At 46.1% G+C, this 26,907-nt stretch overlaps 1 protein-coding gene across 2 annotated transcripts in view; it reads right to left on the bottom strand.

The window, feature by feature from the left end:
- The window catches only part of HOMEZ (homeobox and leucine zipper encoding), a 45,208-nt gene extending 21,727 nt beyond the window's left edge, over positions 1-23,481 (bottom strand). The window contains exons 1-2 of one of the 2 annotated variants that reach the window (XM_069761817.1): positions 23,262-23,437; positions 21,576-21,686 (exon numbers count right to left, since the gene is read on the bottom strand). The gene's annotated coding sequence lies outside the window, so the exon portion shown is untranslated. Of the gene's footprint in view, positions 1-21,575; positions 21,687-23,261 lie in introns of both variants that reach the window. The other variant, XM_069761816.1, reaches the window with a different exon arrangement.
- Positions 23,482-26,907: the final 3,426 nt, after the last annotated feature.

Genomic DNA, 26,907 nt, shown 5'->3' with positions numbered 1-26,907 from the left:
AAGAGAAGCACAGAGTCTAGATCACGTGAAGTAATCCTCCCCCCTCTACTCATCCTTAACCCCTTTCTGACATCGGATGTACTATCCCGTCGAGGTGGGGTGGGCCCCTATGACCACCGACGGGATAGTACGTCCAGCGCGATCGGCGTCGCTCACGGGGGGAGCGCGGCCGATCGCGGCCGGGTGTCAGCTGCCTATCACAGCTGACATCCGGCACTATGTGCCAGGAGCGGTCACGGACCGCCCCCGGCACATTAACCCCCGGCACACCGCGATCAAACATGATCGAGATGTGCCGGCGGTGCAGGGAAGCATCGCGCAGGGAGGGGGCTCCCTGCGGGCTTCCCTGAGCCCCCCGCAGCAACGCGATGTGATCGCATTGCTGCGAGGGTCTGCTCACCTCCCTCCCTGCTCCAGGCCCAGATCCAAGATGGCCGCGGATCCGGGTCCTGCAGGAAGGGAGGTGGCTTCACAGAGCCTGCTCAGAGCAAGCACTGTGAAGCATGCAGTGCTTCATGTCAGATTGGTGATCTGACAGAGTGCTGTGCAAACTGTCAGATCACCGATCTGTGATGTCCCCCCCTGGGACAAAGTAAAAAAGTTTAAAAAAATTTTTAAAAATGTGTAAAAAAAAATTTTAAAAAATATTCCTAAATAATGAAAAAATATATATATATTATTCCCATAAATACATTTCTTTATCTAAATGAAAAAAAAACAAAAAACAATAAAAGTACACATATTTAGTATCGCAGTAAACAGTGGTTTACCCCCACATATGGGGTATCAGCGTACTCAGGACAAATTGTACAACAACTTTTGGGATCCAATTTCTTCTCTTACCCTTGGGAAAATAAAAAATTGGGGCGAAAATATAATTTTTGTGAAAAAATATGATTTTTTATTTTTACGGTTCTACATTATAAACTTCTGTGAAGCACTTGGTGGGTCAAAGTGCTCACCACACCTCTAGATAAGTTCCTTAGGGGGTCTACTTTCCAAAATGGTGTCACTTGTGGGGGGTTTCAATGTTTAGGCACATCAGGGGCTCTCCAAACGAAACATGGCGTCCCATCTCAATTCCAGTCAATTTTGCATTGAAAAGTCAAATGGCGCTCCTTCGCTTCCGAGCTCTGCCATGCGCCAAAACAGTGGTTTACCCCCACATGTGGGGTATCGGCGTACTCAGGACAAATTGTACAACAATGTTTGGGGTCCATTTTCTCCTGTTATCCTTGGGAAAATAAAACAAATTGGAGCTGAATTAAATTTTTTGTGAAAAAAAGTTAAATGTTCATTTTTATTTAAACATTCAAAAAATTCCTGTGAAGCACCAGAAGGGTTAATAAACTTCTTGAATATGGTTTTGAGCACCTTGAGGGGTGTAGTTTTTAGAATGGTGTCACACTTGGGTATTTTCTATCATATAGACCCCTCAAAATGACTTCAAATGAGATGTGGTCCCTAAAAAAATGGTGTTGTAGAAATGAGAAATTGCTGGTCAACTTTTCACCCTTATAACTCCCTAACAAAATAAAATTTTGGTTCCAAAATTGTGCTGATGTAAAGTAGACATGTGGGAAATGTTACTTATTAAGTATTTTGTGTGACATATCTCTGTGATTTAATTGCATAAAAATTCAAAGTTGGAAAATTGCGAAATTTTCATAATTTTCGCCAAATTTCTGTATTTTTCACAAATAAACGCAGGTACTATCAAAGAATTTTTACCATTGTCATGAAGTACAATATGTCACGAGAAAACAATGTCAGAATCACTGGGATCCGTTGAAGCGTTCCAGAGTTATAACCTCATAAAGGGACAGTGGTCAGAATTGTAAAAATTGGCCCGGTCATTAACGTGCAAACCACCCTTGGGGGTAAAGGGGTTAATCAGACCTCATCTGGAATACTGTGTCCAGTCCTGGGAACCACATTTTAAAAAAAGACATTGAAAAACTGAAGCAAGTTCAAAGAGCTACCAGGATCTTAAGAACACTTCAAAGTATGTCCAATGAGGAAAGGTTAAAAGATCCGTGAATGTTTAGCTTGCAAAAAAAGAAGACTAAGAGGAGACTTAGGCCGGTTTCATACTAGCGTTCGTTTCCGCAGCATAGGGCTGCGTACTTCTTTCCTTCAGATCTGCATACATCAGCATCCGTCCGGCATGTTGCATTCGGCAGGCACCTCAAAACGACGCATGGGGATGCTTCCACAAACACCACATGTCCACGCATGTACCTGTGTACACTATGTTAAATATAGGTACGCAGGACGGATGTGGATGTATGCGGATCTAAAGGAAAGAAGTATGCAGCCCTACGATGCAGACACAAGCGCTAGTGTGAAACTGGCCTTAATAGCGGTCTACAAATATCTGAAGGGATATCAGTGTAGCGGGATGATCATTATTCCCATTTGCACATGGAAACATGAGAAGAAATGAAACTGAAAGTGAGAAGATACAGATTAGATATTAGAAAAAACTTCTTTACAGCGAGTGTGATCAATGAGTGGAACAGGCTGCCATGAGAGGTGGTGAGTTCTCCTTCAATGGAAGTCTTCAAACAGAGGCTGGACAGACATCTGTCTGAGATGGCTTAGGCTAGGTTCACATTGCGTTAGTGCAACCCGTTTAGCGCTAGCGGGTTGCGCTAACGCAATGTTTTTAATGGGGCTGCGTCCCGGGGTCGCGGTACGTCCCCGCTCTCGCAGATCCCCGATCTGCGAGAGCGGGGAACGGACCGCGGGCGCGCCTCGGACGCTGCAAGCAGCGTCCGCGGCGCGCCAGGAAACACCGGTGCGTCGCATAGCGCGTGCCGAACATGGCACGCGCTAGTGCTGCGCGTTCCCATTGCTGTGAATGGGCGCGCTAACGGACGCGTTGCACGGCGTTAATTTCACCGTGCAACGCTGTCCGTTAGCGCTTTCCCATTAACGCAATGTGAACCCAGCCTAAGTGAATTCAGGGGGTTGGACACCATAACCCTGGAGGTCCCTTCCATCTCTAACATTCTATGATTTTTATTTTTGCATTAATGATTATTATATAATCAATTATTTTTAATACAAAATTAAATGTACTGCTCTAGCTGTTTATTTATTAAAGGGGATATTCGGGACTTTTTTTTTTTACAAAATGCATAAGCACGAGCAGCATTCTTCATCAGAACAAACCGGTCACTGACTGCTCCTGCCAGCGATTCAGCTGCCTCTGCTGACTCACGTCGACAAAGCAGTGGCTTCTTTGTCGCCCTGTTGACAGGGCTTGACTAAATTCTGATCGACACCTGACTCCCCAGTTAGGTCCCAGTGGGGATCCAGCTGTCAATCAGAATGACCTCAGCAGTCACGCTTTGTCAACAGAGCGGAAAAGAAGCCAGTACTCTGTCGACGTGACGTCAGCAGAGACAGCTGCATCAGCCAGCAGGAGTGGTCTGTTACTGTTCTGTGCCGGCGAAGAATGGCGCTGCGCACAAGCAGGTAGATCACAGCGGTCGGAGATCAATGCCATTTGATTGAAGCCTGCAGCTACGCTGTGAGCTTCACTTTCCCCCTGTCACCGCCAACAGTGCGAGTAGTGAACGGAGGACCAGGCGAGTATTGGTGGCAATGAGCAGCGTTCACAGTCTGACAGTAGTAGTGTAGTAGTAGTAGTTCAGTATCAAGCTTCTGATTACAGCTCCCATCTGCTGTCAACGCAGGTGTTTAGAACACAGCAGAATAATCACTGACTCAGCTCTGTTATGTCACTGTTGGGGTATGTACACACGATGCGGATTTGCTGCGGATCCGCAGCGGATTTTACCGCGCAGAAATGCTGCAGATCCGAAATGTGATGTACAGTACAATGTTAGTTAATGGGAAAAAAAAAAGCTGTGCAGACGGTGCGGAAAAATCAGTGCGGAATTGCTGCGGATTTCAAAGAAATGCATGTCACTTCTTTTGTGCGGATCTGCAGCGTTTCTGCACCCCTCCATGTTAAAAACCCGCAGTGGCAAAATCCGCAGAAAATCCATAGCTATTCCGCATAAAAACCGCTCAAAATCCGTCTAAAAACCGCAGCAAATCCGCGGCTGCGGATTTTGTGCAGAAAATTCTGCACCTCTTTTTCCTACGTGTGCACATAGCCTAATAATCTGAAGGAGACTTACACTAACATAACGGACCATGTATCTAATGCCAACATGTGTGGTACCCCTTAAAAGTATCTATATACTGTATAGATCTCACACATACAGTATACACACACGTTTATGCAGAAAGACATATACGCACACATGTACTGATATATATATATATATATATATATATATATATATATATACACACATACATATATATATACACCACACTATAGGGACATATGTAGAGCGATCTTTCTACATTATAAAGGTATGCTAAAATAAACAAGACTATCAAATGTATCAGAAAGGGGAAAAGCTAAAAGGTTTATTCCTATGGTTGTAAAAAGCATTGTGCTGGTGTTTGATGTTTATTTTTTATTAATTTTACTAAAAATCAAAAATATTACATATATATAGGAGGAAGGAGAAGAAGAAGGTGGTTGTGGGAGACAGAAAGAAAAAGGAAAAGTAGGGTAGATGAACACTGATGTGATCTCACAATTAGGCCTCCTTCACACGTCAGTGACCGTTTTCACACATATCGAAGACACTTACACACCTAGACCCATTCAAGTGAATGGGTCTGCACATGTCAGTGAATATCCAATTATCCATGGACTGTGTGTCTGTGGGCAAAACACGCTGACATGTCCGTTTTTTAACAGCAGCACGGGCTGGTAAACGTCCGCCACACGTGTACACTGATGACACGTACTGGCACCTAGGTATTAGTGGTACTGTTTGCGCTGATCCTCGGGGCCGGGTGCTAAAGACAGTGTGAGCAGGGGACAATGAGGAGAACTGAGATCAGCATGAGCAGGGTACAATGTTGAGTAGTAGTCAGCCCCCACTGTCTACATCGAGTGTAAAATGAAGAATAAAATAAGAAATACCGTACTCACCTTAACACTTAATCCCTGAAGCCACTGTCCCCTTACAATAAAACGCAACAATATCCCTCACCTGTCCGAAGTTGAAAGAATCCAGAGTGTCCCACACCGTAATGAACAAATGTCACATAGATGGAGTACGGTGTGGGATACTCTGGATTCTTTCAACTTCGGACAGGTGAGGGATATTGTTTTGTTATTTTTGTTTGTCTACAGGGTACAATGGCTTCAGAGGATTAGGTGTTAAAGTAAGTATGTTTTTATTTTTTATTTTATTCTTCATTATAGACTCGATGATGTAGAGAGTGGGGGCTGACTACAACTCCCAACGTTGTCCCCTGCTTTCGCTGATCGCAGGGAGGGCAGGGGGCAACGATGTGAACTGTCTTCGGCACCCGAGAACAGAACAGACTGTGCTGGCTTTTCGCAGGCGCCAGTATGTGTGATACTGATTTGGCACACGGTTGCCGCACGTATGAAACACGTACACATATCTCAGACACGGTTTTTTCCACTACCGGAAATATCAGGACGTGTGAACGAGCCCTAAGATGTAGCAGATTGAAGCTAGAGGAAGGAGAGCATCGAGGGGTGTAGATGGGGTTTTGAGTGGCAGTGACAGGCCACAGAACTGCATGATGGAACTTGTAGTTAAGAGCACAGGAAGCCAGTGGAAAGGAAGTTGTCTACTAAGCCCATCAAAGCTGTAGCCAGCCATGAGAATGTGCTGCTAGAGGATAAAAAGGTAATACTCGTAAAATAACATAATGTATTGAGAGGTACATAATAGCAAGCTTTATGAGAAAACAAAAACAGTAATGGTACTGAACAACCTTTTTTTTTTTTTTCTTTTAACACACACACACTGCACTAACACATGAAATGAAGCATCCTTATGAGACTAATAAAATGCTCCTATGACATTATACGGGTAAATCTCCATGAAATCTGAAATTTCTTTCATTCTATTTAGCATTTTATTTCTATGTACAAAAACTAGTGCAAAGGAGAAGTATTTTGCCTGTAAAAAAATCAAACAGCTCCAGCTTATTTCACCACCGTATAAATGTGTCCATCAACTAGTTACATCTGAAGACTATGTGCTGAGGTATGGTTAAGATTTCATTTGTAAACATAAGGTGCTTATAGCTAAACCTAGGTGAGCAAACCTTTGGCGGCACCGGCTAATTGCACCTTAAAGTTATCGTTTTGATAATTGTGCTGAATTGTGGCCTTCTCTGGGTCACACTACACCCATCAACAGCCCAAAAACTCCAACAATGGTGAACCAACTTTCCCACTGTTAGGCTACGTTCACATTTGCGTTGCGCGCCGCTGCGTCGGCGACGCAACGCACAACGCAAATAAAAACGCACCAAAACGCACGCAAAAACGCCTTTTTTGCCGAAATTTGGACGCAAGAAAAATGCAACTTGTTGCGTTTTCTGCGCCCGACGCTTGCGGCAAAAAAACCGCATGCGTCGCACAACGCATGTCCATGCGTCCCCCATGTTAAATATAGGGGCGCATGACGCATGCGTTGTCGCTGCGTCGCCCGACGCAAACACGCAAAACGCTAATGTGAACGTAGCCTTAATTGGCCTCAAACGTTCCAGTCAAGAAAAGGCACCAACAGTTGGCAAAAATAGTCAATTGGCTCTGTCAGCAATCCAAAATCTTTAGCTTAAATGACTATCAAATTGTTTTGACTAATTTTGAAAAAAAAAATCTGTATTTTTTTTAAACTATTCATATAAGGTAACAACTTATCTACAGTAACAACATCAGAAAAATACTGACTCTAAAAGTTTTACAATTCAGGCATATGTAAGCTGCATTTTACCATAGATCAAAGGCCATGTGCTCACTTCGTATCTTAACAGTGCCAGCACTTTCGGTAGATTTCATCTTTGCATGCATCTCCAGACTTACCAGTTCCAGATCATCTGACTACCAGTAATGCGATATCAAAAGCAATAACATCCATCAAGTATGTACCTATTACTGTACATACTCCTTAGATTTCTATTACTCCACAGTCAGGAGGGAGATGTATAAAAATATACTAGAGGAGTGTACTGCGTCTTCTTGTAGGTCAATGGTGAGAGAACAAAGGGTTAACTCCACCTCTGGTGTCCACCCCCAATTCTGCAAAAATCCTTTGTTTCCTGACCTCTTCTTTCAAATGAATGGGATTAACCATTGTGATCTTTCAAGAAAGCCCAACACCCCTCTGTCCATCCTAAAAAGGGATAACGACCACATTATCCATATAGCGCATTTAAAAAAAAAAAAAAAAAAAGTACAAATACATGGAAAACCAAATGTGGACTTTTTTTGTTTACTGCCTTTTACGGAGCTGATTAAATGTAGGGTATTTTTTTCCTTGCAAATTTGAATCAGTTTCAAATCTGCAGCGTGTCAATTCTTTCAGCGTTTCCCTCTCATTCAAACTAATGGGAAATCATGCATAAAAAGGACGTATTTTACACACCATGTCTCCGTCCAACACTTCAGTATTTGCAGCAGTTTTCGGCTGCCAATACTGATCGTGTGAACAAACCCTAAAGTGAATGTGTAATCAGTAAATGATCCATTGTTTAAATAAGGTTTTTATATGAATTTTTTTTTTAACCCCGAGGGTTAATGACCGGGCCAATTTCTGCAATTCTGACCACTGTCACTTTATGAGGTTATAACTAGTGATGAGCGAGTATACTCGTTGCTCGGGTTTTCAGAGTATTTGTGAGTGCGCAGACATTTAATATTTGTTGATGCAGCTGCATGATTTATGGCTGCTAGACAGCTTGAATACATGTGAGGATTCCCTAGCAACCAGGCAACCCCCACATGTACTCCGGCTGGCTAGTAGCTGTAAATCATGCAGCTGATTCGACAAAAACGAAATCTCCAAGCAAGTCGAAATAATAGGAGACCACCTGAGCGTGCTCCGAAAACAGAGCAATCACTAGTTATAAGGGTACCGTCACACTAAGCGACGCTGCAGCGATACCGACAACGATGTCGATCGCTGCAGCGTCGCTGTTTGGTCGCTGGAGAGCTGTCACACACAGACAGCTCTCCAGCGACCGACGATCCCGGTAACCAGGGTAAACATCGGGTTACTAAGCGCAGGGCCGCGCTTAGTAACCCGATGTTTACCCTGGTTACCAGCGTAAACGTTAAAAAAAACAAACACTAAAAAGAGGTGCATTAAAAGAGGTCTGGATACACATGATGAGAGCATTATACTGCCTCTGTACAAATCCCTAGTTAGACCGCACATGGAGTACTGTGTCCAGTTTTGGGCACCGGTGCTCAGGAAGGATATAATGGAACTAGAGAGAGTACAAAGGAGGGCAACAAAATTAATAAAGGGGATGGGAGAACTACAATACCCAGATAGATTAGCGAAATTAGGATTATTTAGTCTAGAAAAATGACGACTGAGGGGCGATCTAATAACCATGTATAAGTATATAAGGGGACAATACAAATATCTCGCTGAGGATCTGTTTATACCAAGGAAGGTGACGGGCACAAGGGGGCATTCTTTGCGTCTGGAGGAGAGAAGGTTTTTCCACCAACATAGAAGAGGATTCTTTACTGTTAGGGCAGTGAGAATCTGGAATTGCTTGCCTGAGGAGGTGGTGATGGCGAACTCAGTCGAGGGGTTCAAGAGAGGCCTGGATGTCTTCCTGGAGCAGAACAATATTGTATCATACAATTATTAGGTTCTGTAGAAGGACGTAGATCTGGGGATTTATTATGATGGAATATAGGCTGAACTGGATGGACAAATGTCTGTTTTTGGCCTTACTAACTATGTTACTATGTTACTACATACTTACCTTCAGCTGTCTGTCCTCCGGCGCTCTGCTTTCCTCTGCACTGTCAGCGCCGGTCAGCCGGAAAGCAGAGCGGTGACGTCACCGCTGTGCTTTCCGGCTGGCCGGAGCTGACACAGGATGCAGGAGGAGTGCAGAGAAGCAGAGCGCCGGGGACAGACAGCTGAAGGTAAGTATGTAGTGTTTGTTTTTTTAACGTTTACGCTGGTAACCAGGGTAAACATCTGGTTACTAAGCGCGGCCCTGCGCTTAGTAACCCGATGTTTACCCTGGTTACCAGTGAAGACATCGCTGGATCGGCGTCAGCGGGAGATCCAGCGACGAAATAAAGTTCTGGACTTTCCTCAGCGACCAACGATCTCCCAGCAGGGGCCTGATCGTTGGTCGCTGTCACACATAACGATTTCCTTAACGATATCGTTGCTACGTCACAAAAAGCAACAATATTGTTAACGATATCGTTATGTGTGACGGTACCTTAACTCTAGAACGCTTAAACGGATCCCGGTGATTCTGATAATGTTTTTTCGTGACATATTGCATTTCATGATAGTGGTAAAATTTCTTTGGAATGACTTGCATTTATTTGTGAAAAAAAAAATGGAAATTTGGCAAAAATTTGAAACATTTCTCAATTTTCAAACTTTGAATTTTCACGCCCATAATTCACAGAGATATGTCACACAAAATAGGTAAATAACATTTCCCACATGTCTACTTTACATCAGCACAATTTTGGAAACAACATTTTTTTTTATATGGAAGTTATAAGGGTTAAAAGTCGTCCAGCGATTTTTCATTTTTCCAACAAAATTTCCCAAACAATTTTTTTAGGGACCACTTCACATTTGAAGTCACTTTGAGGGGTCTATATAAAAGAAATACCCAAAAGTTACACCATTCTAAAAAACTGCACCCCTCAAAGTGCTCATAACCACATTCAAGAAGTTTATTAACCCTTCAGGTGCTTCACAGGAATTTTTAAAAAAAAATTAACTTTTTTTTCCACAAAAAATTGACTTCAAATCCAATTTTTTTTATTTTTACAAGGGTAACAGAAAAAAGGTGGATCCCAAAATTTGTTGTGAAATTTCTCCTGAGAATGCCAATACCCCATATGAGGGAGAAACCCACTGTTTGGGCGCACGGCAGAGCTCGGAAGGGAAGGAGCGCCATTTGACTTTTTGAATGCAAAATTTACTGGAACCATTGGCAGACGACGTGTCGTGCTTGGAGAGCCCCTGATGCACCTAAACAGTGAAAATCACCCACAAGTGACACCATTTTGAAAACTAGACCCCTCAGGGACCTGATCTAGATGTGTGATGGGCATATTCTGCTTCACAGAAATTTATAACGTTGAGCCGTAAAAAAAAATAAAAAAAAAAAATCTAATTTTCCCCAGAATTATGTTATTAGCACAAAATATTGCATTTTCATAAGGGTAACAGGAGAAATTGTACAATACAATTTGTTCTGAAATTTCTCCTACATATGCCGATACCCCACATGTGGGGAAATACTACTTTTGAGGCACAGTGCAAAGCTCAGAAAAGAAGAGGTGCCATATTGGAGTTCAGATTTTGCTGGAATGGTTTGAGGGTGCCATGTCACAGTGGCTGATCTCCTGAGATGCCAGAACAACAGAAACCCCCTATATGTGACCTCATTTTACAAACTACACTCCCCAATGAATTAATCTAAGGGTACAGTGATCATATTGATACCACGGGTGTGTCACAGTATTTTATACCATTGGGCAGTGAAGACAAAATAATGACATTTTTACCACCAAAATTTTGTTTTAGCCCCAGATTTTACATTTTCACAGAAGAAGTGGGTAAAAATGACAAAAAAATTTGTCCCAGAATTTCTACTGAACATGGCAATACCCCACATGTGGCTGTACAGCACTGCTTAGCCATACGGATAGACTCGAGAGGGAAAGAGCGCTATTTGCCTCCTGGAGCGCAGATTTTCCCAGAAGAGTTTGCGGACTCTATATAAAGAGCCACTAATTGTTAGAAGAGCAGAATTCCCCCTCAAGTGACCCCAGTTTGGAAATTATACCCCTTAGGAAATTTATCTACAGGTGTAGTGACGATTTTGACTCCATGGGTATTTTACAGAAACAAGCAGCAATGAATGTTGCAGAATGAAAATCGCAAACTGCTGTTGTAATGATCAGTATACTGTAGTGACCAGTACGTTGCAGTCACCAATACGTTATGCCCAGTCCGTGCTTCTGGAGGCACGCACCCATAAGTTAGGCGGGCTCTCATCGCTTCAGAAATGCCAAACGTGGACGCAATATGTGTACACTATGGGGCTCAGAAGGGAGGGGGCATTTGGATTTGGGAGCTGAGAATTTGCTGAATTTCTTTTGGCGGGTGAGGAGCCATTTCGCTAAAAAAAATAAATTAAAAAATGGTAAGAAAACAATGCTTTATTATGCCGCTGAACAAAAAATGGACTAAAACACGATCAAAAAGACGGATATAAATAAACATGGTACCGCTGAAAACGTCATTTTGTCCTGGGAAAAACAAGCCACCACATTGCTCCATCAGCGGAAAAATAAAAAAGTTGTAGCTCTCAGAATAAAGCAATGCAAAAATAATTATTTTTTCTATACAATAAAAACTATTTTATAAAAGCGCCAAAACGTTAAAAAAAAAAAAAAAAGATAGATTAGGTATCGCTGTAATCGTACTGACCCGTAAAATAAAACTGCCTTATCAATTTTACCACACACGGAACGGCATAACCCTCATGGGGGTTGGGGCTTCATCTGAATCACGTCATTCAGAGATTTAGATGGAAATACCGATGTAAGCTCTCAGCATAGAGAGCCAGATAAATGTGATCCAAAATGTTATGTCCTCAATAAAAGCTTCAACTAAATCCATAACAAAGCAAGTCCTCACTCAGGTCCATCATCTGTTAATGAAAATATGGGGGCTTCCGTGTTACTATTAGTACGAAAGCTCTGGTAAAGCGTTATGGCTCCTCGACCCCAAAAGAATTTCAGCAAATTCTGCACTCCCAAATCTTCTCCCTTCCGAGGCCCACAGTGTGCCTAAACAACATTTAGCATTCACATGTTTCGTATTTCTGTAGCAATGAGAGCCTGCTTAATTTACGGGTACATGTCTCCAGAAGAACAGGCTGGGCATAACATTCTGGGCACTACAATGAACGTGTGTGAAAGTCTAATGCAATTTTAGGTTAAAATCATGCAAAAATATGGAATATTCTGAAGGAGTCACAAAGTTTCAAGCGCCACTTTATGCACTGGCGGACACAGTCAGAAAAGGGCCCCTGTGCAAGAACAATATATGGGCCCTTTGCAGCCCGAGAACTCCTAAAAATGCAAAATTGCACTTGCTTTGGAGCAAGAAATGGGCCCCCTTACCTCTTGGGCCCCTGTGCGGCCACACAGGTTGCACCAATGGTATGTCCGCCCCTTATGTACAGGATATAAAAAGTCTACACAACCCTGTTAAAATGCCCACTTTTTTGTCATGTAACAAGAAGAATCATTTCAGAACTTCTTCCACCTTTAATGTCACCCATAATTTCTACAAATCCATTGAGAAAAATAAACAAATCATTTTGGATGGGGAAATAAAGCCTATTAATAACAGCTCACAGTTAACAAAAATGACGTGGGATGTCCTTATTATGGAATTACAGCGGACCCAGTGGATTGTTGTTTTTTTGCAAATAAATGGGAAAAAGAGGGTAATTGTTGGGAGTGCCTTTTACAATTAAAGGACTTTAGTATTTGTGTGTGTTTATATCTTTTGCATACGAGGTTAGTAGTGGGGTTGTCTCACATATCCATCGCCATTACTAACCCCTGGGCTTGATGTCTGCAGACATCAACCCCAAAACCCATTACCTTGATTGCCACTGTACCAGGGCAATTGGGAAGGGCCGAGGCTAAGCGTCAGCGATGGCGCATATAATGGATGCACCATTTCTGAGGCGGCTGAGGGCTGGTGTTATTAGTGTGGGAAGGGGCCAATATCCATGGCCCCTTTCCAGCTTATTAATATCAACCTGCAGCTGTCTGCTTAGCCTTTGCTGGTTATTAAAAATTAGGGGGACCCCACAATATTTTTTGGGGGGTCCCCTTTTTAACCAGTAAAGGCTACGCAGAAAAACAGCTGTGAGCTGTTATTAATAAGCTGGGAAGCTCCATGGATATTGGCCCCTTCCCACAATAATAACACCAACTCACAGTTGTTTGCTTTCCCTCAGCTGGTTATTTAAAAAATAAAAATAAGAGGGACTGCAATCCATTTTTGAACTTTAATTATTAGCTAAATACAAGTACAGAAAACTACACACGCAAAGCACTGATTATATATCTCACTGACATTTCTATCTATTCTATTCTGATGGTTCTGTCTGTGAAATTACGGTACATTGCTGATGAATAATCAGGTTTCCTTTGAGATGTGTGTGTAAAAATCAGTAAATGCGATCTTTTTCTCACACTAATTTACTTGCATTGGCGAGTGCAATCAGATTCTCACAAAAACTGCAGAATGCTGCCATTTTTTTCTTAGCTTGATACAAGCTGAGAAAAAAAAAAACTCGCAGAAGAGCACCAAATCATTGTCTAACATTGGTGAGAGTGCAACGCATTCTCAGATTGCACTCCTTTATATTATACGCTAATGTGTGCAAGCCCTAAGGGTGTGCATTTTTATACAAACACGTTAGTGTACTTTTTTTTGCAGTGCATTTCTCACTTTCTCATTGCACTTTCTCGTGTGCATGAGACTTCTGAAATATCATAGCTTTTGCTGGTACTGTCAAAAGCAGCTTTTAATCTGCATAAAAAAAGCTGGAGGGGAACCTGATGCAAAAATACAACATGTGAACATAACTTTAGCTAACCACGTTGGCAAGAGCTTAGTAAGGGTATGTTTCCACGTTCAGGCGTAGAGCCGCAGCCAGATGCTACCGCATAGTGGAGGGGATTTCATGAAATCCCGTCTCCACTATGCAGTAAAAGACGCAGGCGGCAGACCTGCGGAAACGGACATGCGGCGCGTCTTTTAAGAACGCAGCATGTCCTTACATTGCAGAAACAACGCAGGTGACCTGCCAGTGACCTCAGGTGCAGATTTGGTCAGGATGTTACCTGCATAAAATCCTGATGCAATCCTGAACGTGGACACATACCCTTATAATAAAAAAAAAATCTGTAACCCCCCTCCTCAAGTACAGCTCTTCCATTGCTTCTGAGATTGTTTACAGGTTGCAATGGTGATCTCAAAGCTACTGCACACATCACTGGTGTGGCCTACATTGGCAGAGTGGGAGCTACTCTGTATAGTGGGGCTGTGCACTGGCTAATGTGGGGTGGGGTTTTCGAACAGGCCACTTGTTTATGACATCTGTTTGCACTAATAAAATGTAAGCAGGCTACACCCAATGTGATGACTGGGGAAAGGTCTCAGTATGGCACCAAGATATTTACCAATGTAATGGAATCTCCCTGTAATTATGCTAGCCTTAGTTTCACACTAGCGTTCGGCAGGGTGAAAGCCTTCATCCTCCATGAAGCCCCGCCCACTGCCACACCTCTTTCAGCTCCGCCTACATCTGCATGTGTCCTACGTACCCTATCTTTAATATTGGGTACGCAGGCCATGCGGATGTATGCGGATGCCTTCCATGCGTCTTGACGGTGCGCTGACCTGCATCAAACACATGTTCCATTTTGTTGTGGTTGGCGCAGCTTCAAAACGACGCATGTGGAGACATCCGCATGGCCCGCGTTCCCAATGTTAAAGATAGAGTACGCAGGACACATGCCGACGTAGGCGGAGCTGAAGGAAGAGGCACATCAGTGGGTGGGGCTTCACGGAGGAAGAAGGCTTTCGCCCGCAGCCCTGCCAAACACTAGTGTGAAACCAGCCGTACCTCTGTAAATGGTAAAAGGAACCAAAACACCTGCCAGCCCAGTATAAGCCTGGGAAAAGTCTCAATGTATAGAGCCAAATGTCTGTCTACACAGACTGACCAGCAGCTCAATACAACCAGCCACGGAGCGTTGTAGGATCTCACAACCTGGAAATTCTAGGGGCCATTAAAGACCTTTTCAAATTTTTTGTTTTTAACAGATGTACAATTACACAGACCAATGGACATTTGATTGCCTATTTACACAGGCAGACCAAGAGTAAAAGATAGGCACTGAGCAATGTACACTAGATTGCTCAGTGCACATAGGCTGCCATTGTTCTCGGCAGTGCGAGTCCAGTTTATACAGGACGATACACAGCTGAGAATGATGATCTTTCATGCTGCATAAGAGATCATTTCACCAGATGAACGAGTGTTTTGCCCTCGGAAATTTCCATGTGTTATCCCCCCTTACTTTTGAAGCAGGGCATATATTTCAATCATACTCAAAAAATCCTGTAATATGTTATGGCTTATTTTCAGGTAGGTCTTATTTTTGAGGAAACGCACTATCTAACATTTTAACCCTCCATCAGGGGCAACTGATCTGACAGGCGCAGTTCACTTAGTTTTATTTCTCTATTTTCAGTGGTTTGTCTGGGAAACACCATCCTCCCAGGACCTTCATAACTTTAAAGGCTGTGTGAACCCCAAGAAGCCTCTTGTGCTGCAGGAGATCAGATATCAGTGTTTTGGCTTCTCAGGCTCATTGCCCCTGAATGCGTCACACCTTTGACGATTAGAATTTGCTGTTTTTATTCATCCCAATTGTTTTTTTAGCTTGTTTTATGAATAGCTAGTGCTAAATTTGTGGATTTGTCATAGAAGGTTTTGTTAGAAATAAAGTGTGCTTCTCAGGCACATTGCGCCCTAACACATATTCTCTCTCTTGCTTCTGCTTTTCTTATGAAATGGCGAGGAGAATATTTGACTTGTCCAATGCCCGTCATGTTGAGCAAGTGCAAAATATACTGCTTGATGATGAGACAGACCCCTTACAGCTAGAGGATTTAGGGGAAGAAAGTGACATTGATTCAGAAGATGATGTGGAAGAATGTCCAGATGTGTCTGATACCGATCAAGATGGAGAGAGTGAGGAGGATGCTCAAGACATAGAAACATATTACTTTTCTGGTTATTAAAACATTTTTTTTTTTACACCTGATTATGTGTATTGTCATTTATTACATTCCTATTAAGGTAACTGATCACTGTTAGAGCATTGAAATTTTTAAAAAAGGAAAATATAGCCAATTTTCTAGCCTGTGCCGGACAGGCGCAATGCCCCTAAACTCGTTATGAAACATATTGCCCCTGATGGAGGGTTAAGCCCAGGTTTGCAGACAACCTAGAAAACAAAATATTTGGCTTCACCGAGCATTAGATATGGTGGAAATCAATTTCACAATCGGATACAGCTGCAATATCAGTAATAAGTTGCTGCCTACAGGGAGCCATACAAACCGCCTCTTACATAATGGCATCCTCAACTCCTCTTGGCTAGCTATCCTGGTGCAATGGTATCCTGGCGGGCGATGCACATGTGACATTACACCAGGCCGGCTAGAAGAGCTGCAGATGCTGGCAAGTCAGAGGCAGTTCCATAGGGCTCCCAACCGCTGGACCGGTTCCTGCAAATCGCTTTGCATTATCTCTACCAATCTGATTTATTTCACAACGGAGAGCAAAATAAACCACAGTACATACAGTATATATGTGGGAACATAACTGCAGGCATTAGACCTCATGTAGGGTATGTTTCCACGGTCAGTATTGACAGCGCTTGGACGCAGCTCCGTCCAAAGTGCTGCTGGCTTTTGTACGCGTGGTGATTCTGGATGTGTTCATTGAACCGTGCGGAATCACCGCATCCTATACATTGGACTGTGTAATTTATCTTGCAGAGACTGAGCGTCTACGCAAGATAAATTGACATGCTGCAGTCTGGAAACACGCGCCGCATGTGCGTCTCCGCAGAGAAGCTGGAGGCGTCTCAGCACGCATAGTGGAGATGGGATTTCATAAAATCCCCTCCACTATGCTTTAACATCTGGCCGATGCGGATTGGACGCTGCAGCTGTACGCAGCATTCAATCCACAGCGAATATTGAACGTGGAAACATACCCTTAGACATTCGTGTTATATCTGGTTTTTCACAGATAGAACATGTATCCATTATAATCTATGCTGCTATTCACATGTATGGTTTTTCTTCCAGCAGCATTGATGACAAGGGACAATACAAGTCTATAAGTCCGTGAAGTGTTTAGCCCACAGACAGCACACAGATGACACACTGATGCTGTCTGTGTTAACCCATTCACAACATGCGCCGTACATGTATGGAGCATGTCAGATCTCCCCCTTTCATGTGGGCTCCGGTGGGTTGGCATAACAACCTGGGGTCTGCAGGAGACCCCCGTGGTTGTCATAGCTGGATAGCTATTAGTGCCGCTCAGTGGACGGCGCTCATAGCAAGTGATCATTTTAGCTACACATAGCAGGGCTGAAGTCCTGCTGTATGTAGCACGGTCAATCGGATGATCCCAGCTTTTAGTCTCTCATGGAGACTATTGAAGCAAGTGTAAAGTAAAAAAAAAAGTTTTAAAAAATATTTAAAAAATATAAACGTTTAAATAGCCCCCCATTTGCCCCATTCAAAATAAAAAAAAACAACACACTAATATCACCGCATTTAGAATCGCCTAATCAATATTTTAAATTTATTTGATCAGTAACCAGCGTAATGAGAAAAAAGGATCAAAATGCCAGAATCACTTTTTTTGGTTGCCGCAATATTGCGTTAAAAGCAATAACGGTCAATCAAAACATCGTATCTACACCAAAATTACCGTATTTTCCGCTTTGTAAGACGCACTTTATTTCCCCCAAATTTGGGGGGGAAATGTGGGTGCGTCTAACAAAGCGGATATACCGCTTACCATTACAGGCTGGGAGGAGGGGGTGTCCGCCGCCGCTACCGCCTGCCGCCGCTGTCGTCCGCCGCCACTGCCGGGGTTGTCCGCTGCTGCCCCGGGTGATGCTGAAGGCTCCGGTGCTGCGGGGGGCTCTGGCGACATTTTGTGAAAGACCAGAGCCCCCCGGCAGTTCTTCCATGCGTTCCAGTATGACTAATTCCGGGAAAATGGCCGCCGGAATCTCGGGAGATGAGATTTCAGCGCTGAGATCTCATCTCTCGACATTCCGGCGGCCATTTTCCCGGAGTTAGTTCCAGTATGACTGACTCCGGGAAAATGGCCGCCGGAATCTCGGGAGATGAGATTTCAGCGCTGAGATCTCATCTCTCGAGATTCCGGCGGCCATTTTCCCGGAATTAGTCATACTGGAACGCATGGAAGAACTGCCGGGGGGCTCTGGTCTTTCACAAAATGTCGCCAGAGCCCCCCGCAGCACCGGAGACAGCCCTACAGCAAAGGAGCCCCCTGCAGACCCCTCATCCCAGGCTGCAGCACAGGAGCCCCCCTGCAGCACAGGAGCCCCCTGCAGACCCCCTCATCCCAGCCTGCAGCAATGCTCCACTCCTGCCTCCGGCAACGAGCCTGGGACCCTGATCCACCACAACCACAGCCCCTGGTAAGTAATAAGACGCATGGATTATAAGACGCCCCACCAATTTATTAAAAAATAGTTTTTTCCTATTTTTCTCCTCAAAATTTGGGGTGCGTCTTATAATCCGGAGCGTCTTACAAAGCGAAAAATACGGTATATCAATAAAAACGTCAGCTCCGCACGCAAACAATTATCCCTCACCTAACCCGAGATCCCGAAAAATGGAGACGCTACAGATCTCACAAACTGACGCTTTTTTTTTTTCATCACTTAAATAAAAAATAACCTATACATGTTTGGTATCTACAAACCAGTAAGGGCCTAGACAATCGGAATAGCAGGTCAGTTTTAGCATTTGGTGAACATGGTGAAAAAAAAAAAAAACACGATTGTGGAATTGCACTTTTTTTGCAATTTCACCACTCTGAATTTTTCCCGTTTTAACCCCTTAAAGACCGCCAATACGCCTTTTAACTGACTTGAGGTATAAGAGAATAGCCTCCCCACACAGGTGACAATCCAGTAGCTGTCGGCTGTCCACTATAGCTGACCACTTGCTGCATTAGCCACGATCAGTGTTTGCACCATCCAAATCTGTTTAACCCCTTAGATCCCTACATCATATAAATGGTTAACAGAGTGTGGGGGCTTCCTCTCTATCCCAATTGGTGCCCTCAGATCATGATTGTGTGGTCCTGATGTTTGCCATCGCAATTCATGACCACATAGCGGCCTTTGACGGCTGTTGTAGCCTGTTCAGAGGTTAGCGGCATTTAAGGTGGTAAAAAAATAAATTTTGTAAATTTCCTTGAAAAAATGAAAAAAGACTGCTACATTTTGAAATCTCCTAAAATACTAACAAAATAAAAGAATATTTTAGAAATGATGCTGATGTAAATACGGTAATAACATTTCCCACATGTCTGCTTATTATTTATTATTATTTATTATTATAGCGCCATTTATTCCATGGCGCTTTACATGTGAGGAGGGGTATATATAATAAAAACAGGTACAATAATCTTGAACAATACAAGTCACAACTGGTACAGGAGGAGAGAGGACACTGCCCGCGAGGGCTCACAATCTACATTTTTTAATGTTTTGCTGTGATATAACTATCTAGATTTAAGGGATAATTATTCATAGTTTGAAAATTGCTAATTTTTTAACATTTTTCTCAAAGTTCTGAATTTTTTTTTTTATAGATAAACGCAAAACATATTGACCTAAATTTACCATTATCATAAAGTGTAATGTGTCACGGAAAAAACTATCTCAAAATCACTGGGATATGTTAAAGCGTTGCAGAGTTATTAGCACATAAAGTGACACTGGTCAGATTTAAAAAATTTGGCTCTGTCACTAACGGGTTAAATGGGGTTGTTCAAAAGTAAAACAAGCCCTCACACGGCCATATTGGTGGTGAAAAAAAATAGTTATGGCTCTGGCAAAAAAGAGAAATGCAAAAACAGATAATGGCCCGGGAGTGAAGGGGTAAATGCACCATTCCAGCATTGTTGTTTCTCAGTGCTGGAGTGGTGCTTAAGGGCTTGTTTCCATTTGCGAGAAACACGTCCGTGTCTCGCATGTGAAAACCCAGCTCTGGCTCCGGCACTCCAGAGCGGAGCGTGCGGCCGCATAGCAATACATGGAGCCGCACGCTCCGCTCCCAAGTGCCGGCGCCAGAGCTGGGTTTTCACATGCGAGACACGGATGTAAGCCTCCTGCCCCCTTTCTTATATTCTCCTTCCGGTGGCTTCACCCTTTACCAACGCCATCCTGTGCCTATGCACAATGCAAGTCTATGAGAGCCAGAATGAGGCTGTCAGATGTATTGAAAAGTAACGTCCCGGCGCCATCCATGAAACACTGGAGCTGCCAGCAGGTCACTTTTCACCAAAGAGCGACACTGGAAAACAATGATGGTGGCGGCAGGAGAGTATGAGACAGGTGAATAACATTTAAAGCACCACTCCAGCGGTGCAATAATAAAAAAAAAATGATGGAGTGGTGCTTTAAATATGGAGACATTTTGTATTTTATTTATTTAGTTATCCCTCCAAGAAAATCAATGAGGACCACACTGATGGTGGATACGGACACACTGATGCAAACCACCGGTAACAATTTTTTCAAGTACGTGTTTAAACAAGGACATGTGAATGAGGCCTTACACATATTAAGCAACCCATAAAACTTTAAGTGTTAAGTCTAACTCATTTAGGCAACAGCCATCTCTTCTTCCCCCTGCCCCCAATACCCTTGGGCTGGCTGAATGTGCATGTGTTTTTATTCACCAGTGGGGGGTAAGACACTGTCACTCTTCTGGCAGCAGGGTATCTCCCAAGGGAACAAAAGGATCACACTGAAATTCAGCATTTTTCTTTCTCTGACATCATCTATCGGGGGAGGGTCCCAGTCAATTTTATGTAATGTGTATGGGGAGCTAAATATGATCATTACATTCAGAGGAAATAACTTGCTAAGTGCTGAGAATTTAGGTGGCTATTCACATTAGGTAGAGGTCAGCTGATCCAGCGTAAGATGTAATGTTTCCTGACCCTCCTTGCAGATGTCTAGAAAGAAGTATTAGGGTATGTGCACACGGTCCGGAATCCCTGCGCTTTGGACGCAGCGGATACCCCGCTCCACGTTGCACGCACGGTGATTCCAATATGCTCAGTGAACACATGGGGAATCGCCGCATCCTATACATAGACTGGGTTATTTATCTTGTGGAGACGGAGCGTCTCCACAAGATAAACATGCTGCGGTCTGGAAAGACGCGCCGCATGTCCGGATACACAGGGCCAACGTATGTGGCCCTCCACGCATAGTGGAGACGGGATTTCGTAAAATCCTCTCCACTATGCTTTAACATCTAGACGCTGCGGATTAGACGCTGCAGATGAACGCAGCATCCAATCCGCAGCAAATCCTGAAGGTTTCCCGGCTGTGGAAACATACCCTCAAAAATGTTGGATTGCCACTCCTTTATTCTCACAGATTAAACCCTTACCACAGTGTCTGGCAGTGGCTTATCCCCCTCTCCCCATTGAGAACACATATATATGGTATGCATGTCTTTCCTATTACTGAGCGTACATGCAGGTCTCCTTATTGGATAAGCTTGTCCATTTGGGCACATTACCATGACGGAGATAAAGGGAACCTGCCGGCTCGTCTGACAACTCCTGCTGCTTTTAAGAGATTCCTGAATTTCATCGAATACAACGTACATTGTATCTTTCCTCTGTTAGTCCTGGAAAGTAACAAAGGGTATGTTCACAATGTGATGTGGATTTTCTGTATGGGCGTTTATTCTATTTCAACTGATTGAAAATTGACGGTAAGTTTGGAGCATTTTTAAGCAGAAAAGCCTCAAGAATTGGCACGGTGCTTCATGTTCTACATGGAAAGCATAAGCACTATGGGCAAGTTTTCACAGGGCAAAGAATAGGAAGAGTAGTCAAAGAGAGCGTGTTTTTCTAGCGATTTTGGAGAACATTCTGTTCTAAAATCACGAATCAGTGTGAAAATAGTCTAAAGGTACCTTCACACTGAGCAACTTTAGAACAAGAACGACAACAATCCGTGACGTTGCAGCGTCCTGGATAGCGATCTCGCTGTGTTTGACACGCAGCAGCGATCTGGATCCCGCTGTGACATCGCTGGTCGGATCTAGAAGTCCAGAACTTTATTTCATCGTCAGGTCGGCGTGTATCGTCGTGTTTGACATCAAAAGCAACGATGCCAGCAATGTTTTACATGGAGCCAACAACCAGCGAGAACGATAAGTGAGTCGCCGTTACGTCACTGGATCGCTCCTGCATCGTTCTGCTGTTACCGTGTTTGACGTCTCTACAGCGACCTAAACAGCGACGCTCCAGCGATCGGCTCGTTGTCTATATCGCTGCAGCGTCGCTAAATGTGGCGGTACCTTTAGTGTAGAACAGACTATTATCATACCCCTTGTCACAAGAGTGTGCCCCTACAAAAGCTAATGGCATCAGTGCTGATTGGACACGGTCAGTGTGGCACCAATCTACAAGAGGAAATGCTTCACTGAAGAGCTGCCCATGAAGGACATTTATAGGAGACCCTACCCATCGCACCCAGCATGGAGTCATGGCATTCCATTATATCTGGCTAGTGGGGTGGAACTACTGGGACCCCGCCTCGCCCATCAATGTCCTATCAGTATCCCACTAGATGGGGCAGAGGAGCTCCATGCCCAGCGGGTGGCCAAGAGATGGACCATCAGTGAAGGGGCCACTAGCCTAGTGACCCTGTTTTCTGGGGATTAGTGGGGTCCCAGCAGTAACTGATAAGGGACTGATCACAGACTGAGGTCGGCCTCTGCACAAGTGGGCAACCTGTTCTCAAAATCCCTTAGGGGCCACCATTGTATCACTACACTGGGCTACATTGGGGTTTTCTGCAGCTGTCCTAATCTTCCATGGCACCGGTGATAGAAGTGCCTCTATCACCCCAAATATAATGGCAGGAGTGAGAGGAGGAGAGTGGCATTCTCCAAAGTCATCTGTCAGGAGTGGAGTTACTCACACACTAGACCAACCCTCCAATGGGAAGCCGTCCAGGCTGAGGGCATGGTGCCCTGCTAGTAAGGGGCACTCCGGCCTGTGAGGCAGTGCATCTCCACTCCATGGCAGGCTGTGCGGCCACCCAGGGGTTAAGAGCAGCTGCTCCCGGGTCAGCTGAATGTGCGGGGCACAGGCTGGCGGGGCAGGAGCGGGCACAGGGCAACACGTGGAGGAAGACAACACACACGTAGCTCACCGCGGCCGCTCATGTGACCGATACAGGACGCACTCACCGTGTGCCGGCTGCTCGTAGCTCAGCGACTGGACCGGCCGCCCCGTAACATCGCCGCCGTCAGGACACCGGTGCTCCATGCACAGTGGGTGATGGTCGGGAGCCGCGTTGTTGTGCTTCTCCGGGATCACACTGGGAGGGGGTCGTTGCCAGGCTCTGCACACAGGGACACAGATTGGTGCATCAACAGGAAGGGAGGGCCAGCCGGCCGGGAATGCTGGGAGCTGGCGGCGGGACTGGGCCTGGGAGAGGCGGGAGTGACACCATCATCTGTGCAGTAATGGCCGCTGGGTCATGTGGACACTACGATAACGTGTATCCGTCCTGGGGGGCTTCCTGCTGCCTGCTGGTGTGTCCTGAGGAGAAACAGCGCAGGAGCGATGAGTGACCAGCACAGGAAGCAGTCCGTGTACACCACCACGGGGCCACAATCAGTGTACACCACCACGGGGCCACAATCCGTGTACACCACCACGGGGCCACAATCCGTGTACACCACCACGGGGCCACAATCCGTGTACACCACCACGGGGCCACAATCCGTGTACACCACCACGGGGCCACAATCCGTGTACACCACCACGGGGCCACAATCCGTGTACACCACCACGGGGCCACAATCCGTATACACCACCACGGGGCCACAATCCGTGTACACCACCACGGGGCCACAATCCGTATACACCACCACGGGGCCACAATCCGTGTACACCACCACGGGGCCACAATCCGTGTACACCACGGGGCCACAATCCGTATACACCACCACGGGGCCACAATCCGTGTACACCACCACGGGGCCACAATCCGTATACACCACCACAGGGCCACAATCCGTATACACCACCACGGGGGCCACAATCCGTATACACCACCACGGGGCCACAATCCGTATACACCACCACGGGGCCACAATCCGTATACACCACCACGGGGCCACAATCCGTATACACCACCACGGGGCCACAATCCGTATACACCACCACGGGGCCACAATCCGTGTACACCACCACGGGGCCACAATCCGTATACACCACCACGGGGCCACAATCCGTGTACACCACGGGGCCACAATCCGTGTACACCACCACGGGGCCACAATCCGTGTACACCACCACGGGGCCACAATCCGTGTACACCACCACGGGGCCACAATCCGTATACACCACCACGGGGCCACAATCCGTATACACCACCACGGGGCCACAATCCGTGTACACCACCACGGGGCCACAATCCGTATACACCACCACGGGGCCACAATCCGTGTACACCACCACGGGGCCACAATCCGTGTACACCACGGGGCCACAATCCGTATACACCACCACGGGGCCACAATCCGTGTACACCACCACGGGGCCACAATCCGTATACACCACCACAGGGCCACAATCCGTATACACCACCACGGGGGCCACAATCCGTATACACCACACGGAGCCCACAATTTGTGTACACCAGCACGGGGCCCACAATTCGTATACCCCAACACTAGACCCACAATCCATGTACACCAGCACGGGGCCCACAATCCGTATACACCAACACGGGGCCCACAATCCGTGTACACCAACACGGGGCCCACAATCCGTGTACACCAACACAGAGCCCACAATCCATGTACACCAACACGGGGCCCACAATTCATGTACACCAACACGGATCCCACAATCCGTGTACACCAACACGGGGCCCACAATCCGGGTACACCAACACGGGGCCCTCAATCCGGGTACACCAACACGGGTCCCACCATCCGTGTAGACCAGCATGGAGCCCACAATCCGTGTACACCAGCACGGGGCCCACAATCTGTGTACACCAGCACGGGGCCTACAATCCGTGTACCCCAACACTAGACTCACAATCCGTGTACACCAGCACGGGGCCTACAATCCGTGTACACCAACACGGGGCCCACAATCCGTGTACACCAACACGGGGCCCACAATCCGTGTACACCAACACGGGGCCCACAATACGTGTACACCAACACGGGGCCCACAATCCGTGTACACCACCACGGGGCCCACAATTCATGTACACCAGCACGGGGCCCACAATCCGTATACGCTAACACGGGGCCCACAATCCGTGTACCCCAACACTAGACCCACAATCCGTGTACACCAGCACGGGGCCTACAATCCGTGTACACCAACACTAGACCCACAATCCGTGTACACCAGCACGGGGCCTACAATCCGTGTACACCAACACGGGGCCCACAATCCGTGTACACCACCACGGGGCCCACATTCCGTGTACACCATCATGGGGCCCACAATCTGTGTACACCAGCACAGGGCCACAATCCGTGTACACCAGCACGGGGCCCACAATCCATATACACCACACGGAGCCCACAATCCGTGTACACCAGCACGGGGCCCACAATCCGTGTACCCCAACACTAGACCCACAATCCATGTACACCAGCACGGGGCCCACAATCCGTATACGCTAACACGGGGCCCACAATCCGTGTACACCAACACGGGGCCCACAATCCGTGTACACCAACACGGGGCCCACAATCCGTGTACACCAACACAGAGCCCACAATCCATGTACACCAACACGGGGCCCACAATTCATGTACACCAACACGGATCCCACAATCCGTGTACACCAACACAGGGCCCACAATCCGGGTACACCAACACGGGTCCCACAGTCCGTGTACACCAGCACGGGGCCCACCATCCGTGTACACCAGCACGGGGCCCACCATCCGTGTACACCAGCACGGGGCCCACAATCCGTGTACACCAGCACGGGTCCCACAATCCGTGTACCCCAACACTAGACCCACAATCCATGTACACCAGCACGGGGCCCACAATCTGTGTACACCAGCACGGGGCCTACAATCCGGGTACACCAACACGGGGCCCTCAATCCGGGTACAACAACACGGGTCCCACCATCCGTGTAGACCAGCATGGAGCCCACAATCCGTGTACACCAGCACGGGGCCCACAATCTGTGTACACCAGCACGGGGCCCACAATCCGTGTACTCCAACATGGGGTCCACAATCCGTGTACACTAACACGGGGCCCACAATCCATGTACACCAACACGGATCCCACAATCCGTGTACACCAACACGGGGCCCACAATCCGGGTACACCAACACGGGGCCCTCAATCCGGGTACACCAACACGGGTCCCACCATCCGTGTAGACCAGCATGGAGCCCACAATCCGTGTACACCAGCACGGGGCCCACAATCTGTGTACACCAGCACGGGGCCTACAATCCGTGTACCCCAACACTAGACCCACAATCCGTGTACACCAGCACGGGGCCTACAATCCGTGTACACCAACACGGGGCCCACAATCCGTGTACACCAACACGGGGCCCACAATACGTGTACACCAACACGGGGCCCACAATACGTGTACACCAACACGGGGCCCACAATACGTGTACACCAACACGGGGCCCACAATCCGTGTACACCACCACGGGGCCCACAATCCATGTACACCAGCACGGGGCCCACAATCCGTATACGCTAACACGGGGCCCACAATCCGTGTACACCAGCACGGGGCCCACAATCTGTGTACACCAGCACGGGGCCTACAATCCGTGTACCCCAACACTAGACCCACAATCCGTGTACACCAGC

Source organism: Ranitomeya imitator, chromosome 1 (genome assembly GCF_032444005.1).
Source record: "Ranitomeya imitator isolate aRanImi1 chromosome 1, aRanImi1.pri, whole genome shotgun sequence".
NCBI classification, from domain to species: domain Eukaryota; kingdom Metazoa; phylum Chordata; class Amphibia; order Anura; family Dendrobatidae; genus Ranitomeya; species Ranitomeya imitator.
The sequence above is the reverse complement of the archived record's forward strand: the minus strand, read 5'-3'. Positions and strand labels throughout refer to the sequence as shown.